At 42.2% G+C, this 10,359-nt stretch overlaps 1 pseudogene; it reads right to left on the bottom strand.

Moving 5' to 3' along the window:
• Positions 1 to 316: 316 nt before the first annotated feature.
• On the bottom strand, positions 317 to 8,577 carry LOC118781693 (annotated as a pseudogene).
• Between the last annotated feature and the right edge of the window lie 1,782 nt (positions 8,578 to 10,359).

Here is a 10,359-nt window from a genome sequence, read left to right as displayed (position 1 = left end):
ATTGGCTGTGCTCTTCCCTCCCTGGAAGAAGTTGCAAACTCCAGACTCCTCTATAAAGCCATAAAAATCTCTAAAGACACCCTGGACACTCGCTTTTTGAACTGTTGCCCTCAGGCAGACGCTATAGGTGTCTTAAAACAAGGACCAGCAGATTGAAAAACAGCTTCTTTGCTAAAGCAATAAATGCTTTAAATCACACAAAACCTTCGTGATCACAAAGACACATAGTAATTTATTTATCTGTACACATATTTAACCTATTTATGCATTTTATTCATTGTTATTATTATTTATTTATTTTTCTACTGAGCTTTTATTGGGTGAATGAGTTTAAGTGAAGTATTTATTGAGTGAATGTGTTCTACTGTGTGTTTTATGGATGCGCCTTACGAGAGCAGCACTGCAATTTCGTTGTATTTTTAATACAATGACAAGAAAGGCATTCTGTATTCTGTATCCTCCATTTTGGACAGGAAATCCCACACAGGGCTGCACACATTGTTACCATTTCCATCCTGGCATCAAATTGCAACATTCATGCAGTTCTGTTCTTACAACTATGTGTGTGTATGTGTGTGTGTTGTCTCACCTTATGAGGGAGTTTAAAAAACCAGCATCCAGAAATATTGACATCATTGTATGGTCCATTACCATGGTGATAGGGACACTGGCTCTCACCAGGCAGGGCCTCTGGTTCCTTTAACAGAACAGCATTAGAGCTTGGATAGCACAGAACTGGTACACCTAACAGACCCCATACATCTAACAGACATGAATCTAACACAGGTAAACCTGCACCACAGTCTTCCTGCCTCTCTTCTTTGCCCCCATGTCCTCCTCACCCATGCTGTCCAGGCGACTCAGCTCCTCCACCTACATCCAGAGAGAGGAAAGGCATCTCAGAGCGCAGCACTGCATGCCAGTACGGAGAGTTCTCAGGTAGCAGTCAAAGATCACAGACATCACAGTGCATGTGCTTCCTCCCATCTGCCACATGTTGCTGTCTGTCAGCATGAAGTCTTCTGAGGCTGACATATCCTCATTTTCTGGCACCTCCTGGCCCCGCCCCTCACACTTCTCCCTATATGCTCTCTCGATGGCCCTGGAAACACCCACAACCCAATGGGCACTCTGGCCCTGGTAGGTTTGCTGCGAGCCACATGTGTCTGGCCATACCTGTGTGGACACACAAGTCCCTTGCTGTGATCCACATGCTTCAGGTTATCCCTGCAGCCAGGGACCAGGTAGCCCCATCCATGCTGCTCTGTGTAGTGCAGAGGAAAGCCATCCCACTGCATTCCCATCAACTTCGGAGCCACTCTCATCTGCAGGCTGATCAGGCTCACCCCAGGGGACCATGCATCCTCCGACATCCTCACACAGCTTACGATAGCATCTAGGGATGGGGAGTTTTGATGTCATCATGTGTGTTTACTGTACAGATGTCATGTTGTTACAACCATGGTCGTTACTGTTTGTGTTTGTGTTTGTTCATTTTCCCCGATGTATGTGTTTTTGCTCCAGCTGTGTGCGTTGCGTCGTTTTACGTTTTTCCCAGGTCCGTCTCATGCCTTCCCCGAGGTGTGTCCTTCGCTGGGTGTCTCCTCCCCTCGCCTGTGATTGGAGCCTTCCATAATTTCCTGGCCGGCCCGCTCCCTTCAAAGAGGCTCAGTCAGTGCAAGGGAAGAGACCACTTGTCGTTTATGCATTTTGTGATTGTTAATTGTACATTGTTGTGCGTATGCTTAGGTTCTCGTCCATGTGTATTTGTGAGTATTGCTTTTGGTCTTCGTGACACTGTGGTTGGGTGTGGGAAGTAGGGAGTCGATGCCATTTTCTTTTCCATCTCTTTTTTTCACGTTGGTTTCGTTAGGAAGGGAGAAAGGGAAGTTTTACTGTATCTTTTGTTTTGAGATTTATTTTGTTAGGTCAGTTAGTTTCCCTCTCTCATTAGTTAGAGTGTGTTTTGTTTGTTATTTTGGCTTGTCAACTCCTGAGGTTGTGTTCCCTGTTACCCACTTTATTTATGTTTTTTTGTCTTTAAATGTTAGTGTAATAAATTCTGTTACACGTTTCCCAGTGTTCGCGACTGTGGTCTCCCCTTTTTTCCCTGTTATGGTCTGACCCTAGACCGGGCCGTAACAATGTGCATTTACATACATATTTAAAAACTAAGATTATGAGTTCTTATGCTTGCAGTCAATGTGTTCTTTTCACTTAGCTATGTAACTAATTCTGCTCATCTTATTTTTTAATCTTGAAGGTATCTATTTATGTTTGTTGATCAGTCTTGAAGCCCACTGGCCCCTCGGCAGACCGTTAGGAGAGATTATGTTGTAATACACTGCACTGACTGATGCTGAACCAGTTTAATAGGTATATTACACATTCAGGATACTGATAGTGACTGATTCTGGATCAGCTGCAGGGGGTGTTACTCACATGGGATGCCCAGGCAGGTGCTGTCTCCTCTTGGGCAGGCAGCTCACTGTCTCTTTGAGTTGCTGCAGTAACACCCTGCTAGAGGGGGGTGCTATGCCATCCTCTTCCTCCAGGGGGGCCCTGCTGTTTAAACTCCTGGACATCCCATTCCAGGTCCCATAGCAAGGGATCCTCCTTATAGCTGAGACACACTTACTCTTCAATGTGATTATACACAGTCAGTGCTGTAGAAAATGTTTCTGAGCTCCATGGAGTAGCCCTGTTCTCTAACCACTGATCCTGGATCAACTGGCAAGCATCATCTGCCAGGTTCATCAGAGACTTTTTCATCTCTCTCTGCAGTTCCTCAAATGTGCCCTGTGCATCCTCCAAATATCGTCCCCAGTTCTGATTCACAGGAAGATAGGACACACTCATCTCCAGCATCCCAGCCAATGTCACAGGGTGAGGACACTTATGGGGAACAGATATGTGTGTCTGTGAGGGGGTTTGTGGTACAGAGTAGCTCTGTGATACAGAGGTGTGTGGTATAGAGGAGGTTACTGTGGTGGACAGGTATATAGGTGTGTGGTATAGAGGTGTGTGCAGCTGTGGTACTTTACCTCTCCATGAAGAAGGGCAACTGCTCTGTGAACACCTCATGTGTGGCCTTGACATCGAGGGCACAGTACCTCATCAGGTCCTGCAGAGAGACGCACAGAGACAGAAGAGGGGGAAGCTAGTGGGTTCTAACAGAAAGATCTAGTTTTCTCACCAAATGGCCTTCTACAGGATGACCAATATTACATACATTTTTACTTCTGGAAGCAGTTCTGGTTACATATTCTGCTCCATGTTGCAATACCATGTGGGATTTCAACATGCAACCTTTAAGTCCAGCTCATTACCCACAATGCCTTGCTGTTGACAGACAGCATATAGAAGAAGCCCTGCAGTGCCCTTCACCTCAGCAGATACTGCTCCTTGATGTGAGCACGGTTGAAGGTGACATTGTGTCCCACCACCGGTCTCTCCCTCCACTGGCCTCCAGGGGTCCGGCTGGAGTTGGGCAGTGTTTCCACGGGAATGAGGTCAGTCAGGGTCAGCTGACTGGACCAGGTGTATCTGTCCTCGATCAGCCTTTGACTACACCAGGAATACCTGACACACAGATATGCATGTTAACCACAACCAGAACAACAAAACACCAACACATGTATACATTTAAATGTGTGTTTAAGGGTTATAATACATTCATGTACAGATAAGTCTTAGCATGTTTCTGTTGACACACCTTAGCCGTATGTGCTTTGTTTCACCTTCATGTAACCCTGTTTTGGAATCAACAGCTACTCCAAACTTGTCTTACCACAACTTCTGCATTACCACAGGAGTGCTGAAGCAGTCAATGACAATTTTTGCTCTACAACTCACACAGTGCACTATAATGGAATTGGAACTTTTTGGAGCGTAGGCATTACTCTACTGACGTCATCCAAGTAACTGGTAGATGCCTGAAAAATCAAAATGATCCCGGTTACCGTCTGCCAATGACAACTAGTTTTGACCCTGGGATGTAAGACTCAGCCTTAGCTCAGAGTGAGCTCCCTGCACCCATATCAGACACTTATATGTGGCATTTTCATGTGAGCCAAAATTGCAGTCTGCATTACAACTGATGGAATCTCATCTTCTGCTCAAGATCTTTAGAGCTGAGCTTCTCTTGCAATGCCTAAAATCACAAATAATACACTTGTGAGTAATAAATGAGGTCTCTCAACCAAATATGTGTGTGTTTGCTAGTTTCTAATGGAGGTAGAATCTAGATATGTCTACTTTTGGTATTTCATAAACAACATCACAGTGAATAGTGAATTACATGCACATCCAGCATACACCTTGGGAGGTAAACGTTCATGTCTAATATGATCTATTACAGGTGATGGGTGAGTAAGTACTAAAGACACTCTCCGGCTGTGTCTCAATACGAAGTCAGCTGCCTTAAAAGGCAGCATTTGAAGGGAGCATTTTCACTATTTTCACAATTTTGCACACTTGCCCTTCGTAGGCATGTCCCAAACCAAAGTCATCATAAAATGCGCCCTTCTAAGGTGCCTTATTTCGGTTAAGTTTGAAGGCAGCATCCGATGTATCCTTTGCCAGGTAGGGTATTCCATAAGTCTTTGCAATTACCTCAGGCTTCTCAACTTCCGTTAAATTGATGGAGGCTGAAAACACCACAGTGGTAGTAGAGGAGCTCATTATAAATGTCCGTATACAAACTCAGTAATTTGTTGCGGTTATATCAAAAAAATACGTTGTAAGAATTTAATACACTGGAATAATGTACGTAATGTTTTTAAGCCTCGGTGAGCTTTCCGTGAACTAGCTAGCTTGCTAGTAATTGCATTACTTTCCAATAGAACAAGCTAGCTATCTAGCTAACGTAGTGGTAGTTTGGTTGTCCATCGAACAAAGGTGAAGTCTTTTACAGCTTCTGAAATACTTAACATGATAATCTGATTAAATTGAAAAAAGTAACTGATCTAGTGGCTAGTTATTTAGTTACACAAATGTTACATTGTTACAATGTTACTAATTTTCTCTCCAGGGATGTGAATGATCTGTGACATCATCCTGCCTTCAAAGTGTGTCCTGATTTTGCTACCGTTGGCATGCTATCTTATAAGGGAGCTCACTTCTAAGGATGCAGACAGCAGGCAGCTGACTTAGCATTGGGACACAGCCAATGTCTGTAGTCTTTTGGACAGGATAAACACTCCCACTTGTTTTGTCCAAGCTAGGGGCGAGCGAACTGTCATACCTGGGACTGGCTAACATACTGCTAGGGAAATGCCTCAGCTCATCTCTGGTACAGCTGACCCATAGCTAAGGTGGGTCAGTGGAAACACCTTGTGGTAGGAAAAACCCCTTCCAGTCTGGGCCAGTTGGACTGGAGGCTCCCTCCACACTTGTGCTGTAACAATTCTGAATTAAACAATGTTATAAAATAAATGCAGAAAACACGTACAGAAAATAATCTTCAGAGTCTGATGCAATTGGTTTATTGTATATGTGCACAAATCACAAACCGGGCTGGTCTGCACAGAGCAACACACACATTCACTCTCCCCAAGCATTCCGAAAAAACCCCCAAATGCATCTCTTTTTTATGCTTATTCCCTTAGCTCCTCCTGGACCCTAAACTCAGACCCCCTCCTTCAGTTTCATAACACATTTTCTGTACACTATTGTTTCCAAGATCACACCTGTCTAATAAAAAATAATTATCCCGCCTTAGCTGTACACTGTTATCTCCAAGGCCGCACATATCTAGTATAAAAAATTATTAAAGAATATCAATCCTGCTTCATCTGCCCTCCAATATTGCCGAGGCCATGCATACCTAATCTATGTATAAAAATAACTATCCCTTCTTGACTGGTTCTGCCTTGGCTACATTCCATGAAGAATCCCTGTTCAGCAGTCCCCCCCCTTTACAGAGTCCAACTCTTTTATCTTACACTCAAGGTCCATCCTCCAAGCAGGCCTCAGAGCTCACAGCTGCTTACCCCTCCCGCAGTCTTCTCTACTCTTCTGACCCTTCCTTTTAGTTTTTACTCACATGCATATAAAGTATAATAGGGAATATATATATATATATATATATTTAAAGCTAACATATTAAACCATCTGGTTTACTTATACACTTCCAGACCTCCACATGCACAGTAAAGATAAAGTATATGGCTGACATATCAATAAATTCAGTTAATATGGCAATAACTGTGGTTAAAACAGTAGTAGTAGTAGTAGCAGTAGTTTATTTCGGTCCTTATTAACAAATTTGCAAAATGAATACACATAGAAATAAATAAATAACAATAACTCATTAAATTAAAAGGAAAAACAACAACAAATATTGACTGAAAAGGTGTAGGCTGAAGCTTTAGCTTATTTTGCCTACCCTTTTTACATAACATGTTCTGATAGGCCACCCTTTCTCTGCTGGGTTTAGGCTATACAAAGACAAAACAATACCAAAGCAAAAACAAAAGTTCCAAACGATTCAAACACAATACTGATCATATCTCAGTTATATATTTGTTTACCACCTTATTTTTAAACATTTTTTAAATTCACAAAGTGAGCTACACATTCTTAACTCCTTGTCACAACTACTCCACAATTTTACCCCTTTGACAGATATACATCTATTTTTTACTTTTACATTTGTTCTTACCTTTCCTTTTTTAAATATATATATTCCCCTAAGTTCATACTGCCTCTCTCTGATTTGAAACAACCTCTAAATACAGTTAGGAAGTAACTTGTTTTGTGCTTTGTACATTATCTGTGCAGTTTTAAGATCAACTAGATCACAAAATTTTAAAGTATGTAAGTTAATAAATAGTTCATTGGTTGGTTCATAATAATTGACTTACAATTCTTATGGCTCTCTTCTGTAGCATGAAAATTGGATTTGTGATGGTTTTGTACGTGTTTCCCCACACCTCCACACAGTAGGTAATGTATGGGACTATGAGAAAACAATACAGTATACATAGTGATTTCTGATTCAAGATATCTTTAGTTTTATTTAATATTGCAATGGTTTTGGACATTTTTGTTTTTACATTATTTATATGTGGTTTCCAACATAATTTATGATCAATTATTATGCCCAGAAATTTATTTTCATACACTCTCTCTATTTCAACATCATTGATCATAATTTTAGCTTGACTATTGATTTGCCGATTACCAAATATTATAAACTTTATTTTGCTTAAATTCAATGATAACTTGTTAATATCAAACCATTTCTTTAATACTTTCAATTCCCTTTCTACTGTATTCAGAAGTCGTTCCAAACCTTTCCCAGAGCAAAATAGGGTAGTGTCATCAGCAAATAAAACAAATTTTAACAATTTAGACACTTTACAAATATCATTTATATACACTATAAACAGTTTGGGGCCTAGCACTGAACCTTGTGGAACCCCACAAGTGACCCTCATCAAATCAGATTTGACTTTATTTGTTTTGATTTATTTATTTGGACATATTGATATCTGTTATCTAGGTAACTTCTTAGCCATGACTATACTATCCCTCTTACACCATATCTCTCCAGTTTCTTCATTAAGTCATGATCAATAGTATCGAATGCTTTTTTTAAGTCTACAAGCACTCCCACAGTATATTCCTTGTTGTCCACTGCAGTAGAAATCTCTTCTACCAGTTCCATCACTGCTGTTGAAGTGGACCTATTTTCTCTAAAGCCATACTGATGGTCACTCAATAAATGAACAAAACTAACATCTATTAGCAATGCTTATGACGTTTGCTGGCAATAATTTATCTCCACCAAGTAACAAGCTTAATCGTACCACATCAAGCTCCGCTTTTCTCTGGTGGGGTGAAAGTGGAAATGCTTGGAAATTTATGCAAAATGGAAATTTACATATGGGGTATACACTTAGTCAGAAATTTTCCACCACAACCTCCAGTATAGCTGTAATGTGTATTCATACAATATGCCTCAGGCGGTGTGTGGAACTCCTTTCTTACCAGGAAGTTGGTGAAACGGCTATAGCCAGGGTGGGGCAGTGGCCCTGTGACATGCACACCTCCACATCAAACACCAGTGCCTGCTCCTCTGGGAATTCCACCCTGCTCATCGTGCCTGGGTCATATCGAGTCCAGCCTGCCTCCCAGGCCCACTCCACTGGGAGGGGGGCAGGGGGGCCTTCAGGAGCAGACTGGCTGCCTCTAGGTAGGGTAGGCTTTGTTTCTGAGCCAGGATGCGGAAGTGCTCGTCAATGTATTGCCGTACATGTGGGGAAGACGTAGCTCCACATCAGGCAGCAGTGGCGTCTCCCGGCCCCACAGATCATGTTTCTGCAGGCGTCTCACGCTGCGCTACACCTCTTCCTCCCTGTGACTCTGCACTGGTCCACGGAAAATCTGCTCAGCTGGAGAGCATCTGAATGTTCAGAGGGTGGAGCCTTGTCTGGGAAGGTGGCTCGGTCTGTGGAGGGTGCTCAGCTGAGGAACATCTCCACCTGCCCAGAACTGGCCTTCCCCAATGCAGATGGAAGAGCAGCAGCCTCAGCACACGCTGCTCCAGGACGCGCTGCATCACTCAGTACCTCCCACTGGGCAAACTGCAGGCCAGACAAACGATACGCATTGTGTAGCCATGCTCTTGTAGTACGTCTCATTGGACTAATATCACCTCCTATCTTTCTATATTCCAACTTACTAGTATTTACTAACAGTGTGACTTAGCTTTAAACAAAAGTGTGGGGGATGTGGAATTTAGCAAACATTTCATACATATATGACACATGTCATTCAGCTTTATTTGTATTTAACAGTAAAGGATACTAAAAAGGCCACAACCCATTATTCTTTCACAAACAAAACAATTTAAAATTCTAGAGATGTTTTACACAAATTCTCACACCAGGCAGTATAAAATTAATCTTTACATTTCCACATCCACTTTTCATATCAGGAATAAACTACAATTCCTAGAGTAAGGTAACCAATTCGATGGCTATGTGAGACATTCTTTCACGTTAGAGTATGTAAACTTGCGTTACTATCAGGCTATCTTGATGCTGTCTTAACTTTCGTCGGAGTAGCAAGATAACATTATCTTAAAATAAGACCCTAGCCAATGAACAATTCATAACACGCGGTTTTCCGGTACCTGTCCGTCCCAGTTTTTGGGTGTGTGTGCACGGGTCTTATTTTGTAAACCGCACCCGCCCGTACCCGCCATACTTAAAAACCGCATCCGACCCGTTTTCCGACAGCAGTGCAAATTAAATTCCGCACCCGATCCGACCCGCTATAAATTAATACCGACACCCGACCCGCACCCGAATGAAAATTAGTCACATCAGATAGCATACATTTAAGAAAAAGTTTATTGCCACGTCATACAAACACGGCAAGTTTAACTTCAGCTGAAGTTGAAAAGGCACAGCCTGCATGATGAAAACTTAATTGGCTTTGGCTACCACAATATTTAGGCAATACTCTGCGGAAATATTTTAACAGTCAGCAAACAGATCCGACCATAATCCAGACATGGCTGCAACACAAATAAATAGGCTATTGCCACAAAATAGCCTCTAGGCTACTATCAGACAAATTAGGCTTCAGTCACCGCCATGCACAAAAATAAAATTAACAGGCCTTCAATTAACAGTAGTAACTAAAATAAGGTATCCAGGTAGCCTACATTAAATGGAGGAATGGCCCGGTCGTATGAAAATGAACCCTTTAGGCGACCGTAGCCTATCAAGTACACAAACAATGTAGCCTGCATTACCGGTCTACGCATCAGGCTATTAAACTTTATACAATTAGACTATGGGCCTAAGACGTGGCACTGTCCAGTCTTCTTTGATTGAATGGGGGCAATTTTGGCCTACCTTTTCCTACGCGGGGGACATTAGACTATCTGGTCTTTGGTGTGGTGCTTTAGATTGCTGTGTAAAAAAAGCACATCATCCGCTGTTAACGGTTTCTGTTGACTCCTCCGCTCCTGGTGGTTTGATACCACAATCCTCTGCGTGCTTCTTCAGCGATGAAGTGCCACATTTGCGGCTATCATACACTAAAACTTTAAGACAGGTTTTACACGCTGTGAAGCCTTTAACAATGTTGTTTTCGTTATCTGAGATAACGCCAAATTTCTCCCACACATCGGGTGCCCGCGGGTAAAAAATGATTTGGATGTCCAACTTACTGACTAGAATGACTTTTGCTGGTGCATTTACGGAGCAAGGAATAATGAAATTAGACAAATTAGCCTACACTTTGTAAGATAGCAACACATATTAGAGACATTATCCTGCCATACGCATGCGTTACAACTATCCTCCCGGAGCATCCACGTAGGGTTGCCATATCGCACAA

This window comes from Megalops cyprinoides, chromosome 8 (assembly GCF_013368585.1).
Source record: "Megalops cyprinoides isolate fMegCyp1 chromosome 8, fMegCyp1.pri, whole genome shotgun sequence".
In the NCBI taxonomy this organism is placed as follows: Eukaryota; Metazoa; Chordata; class Actinopteri; order Elopiformes; family Megalopidae; genus Megalops; species Megalops cyprinoides.
This window is presented reverse-complemented; position numbering and strand designations above follow the sequence as displayed.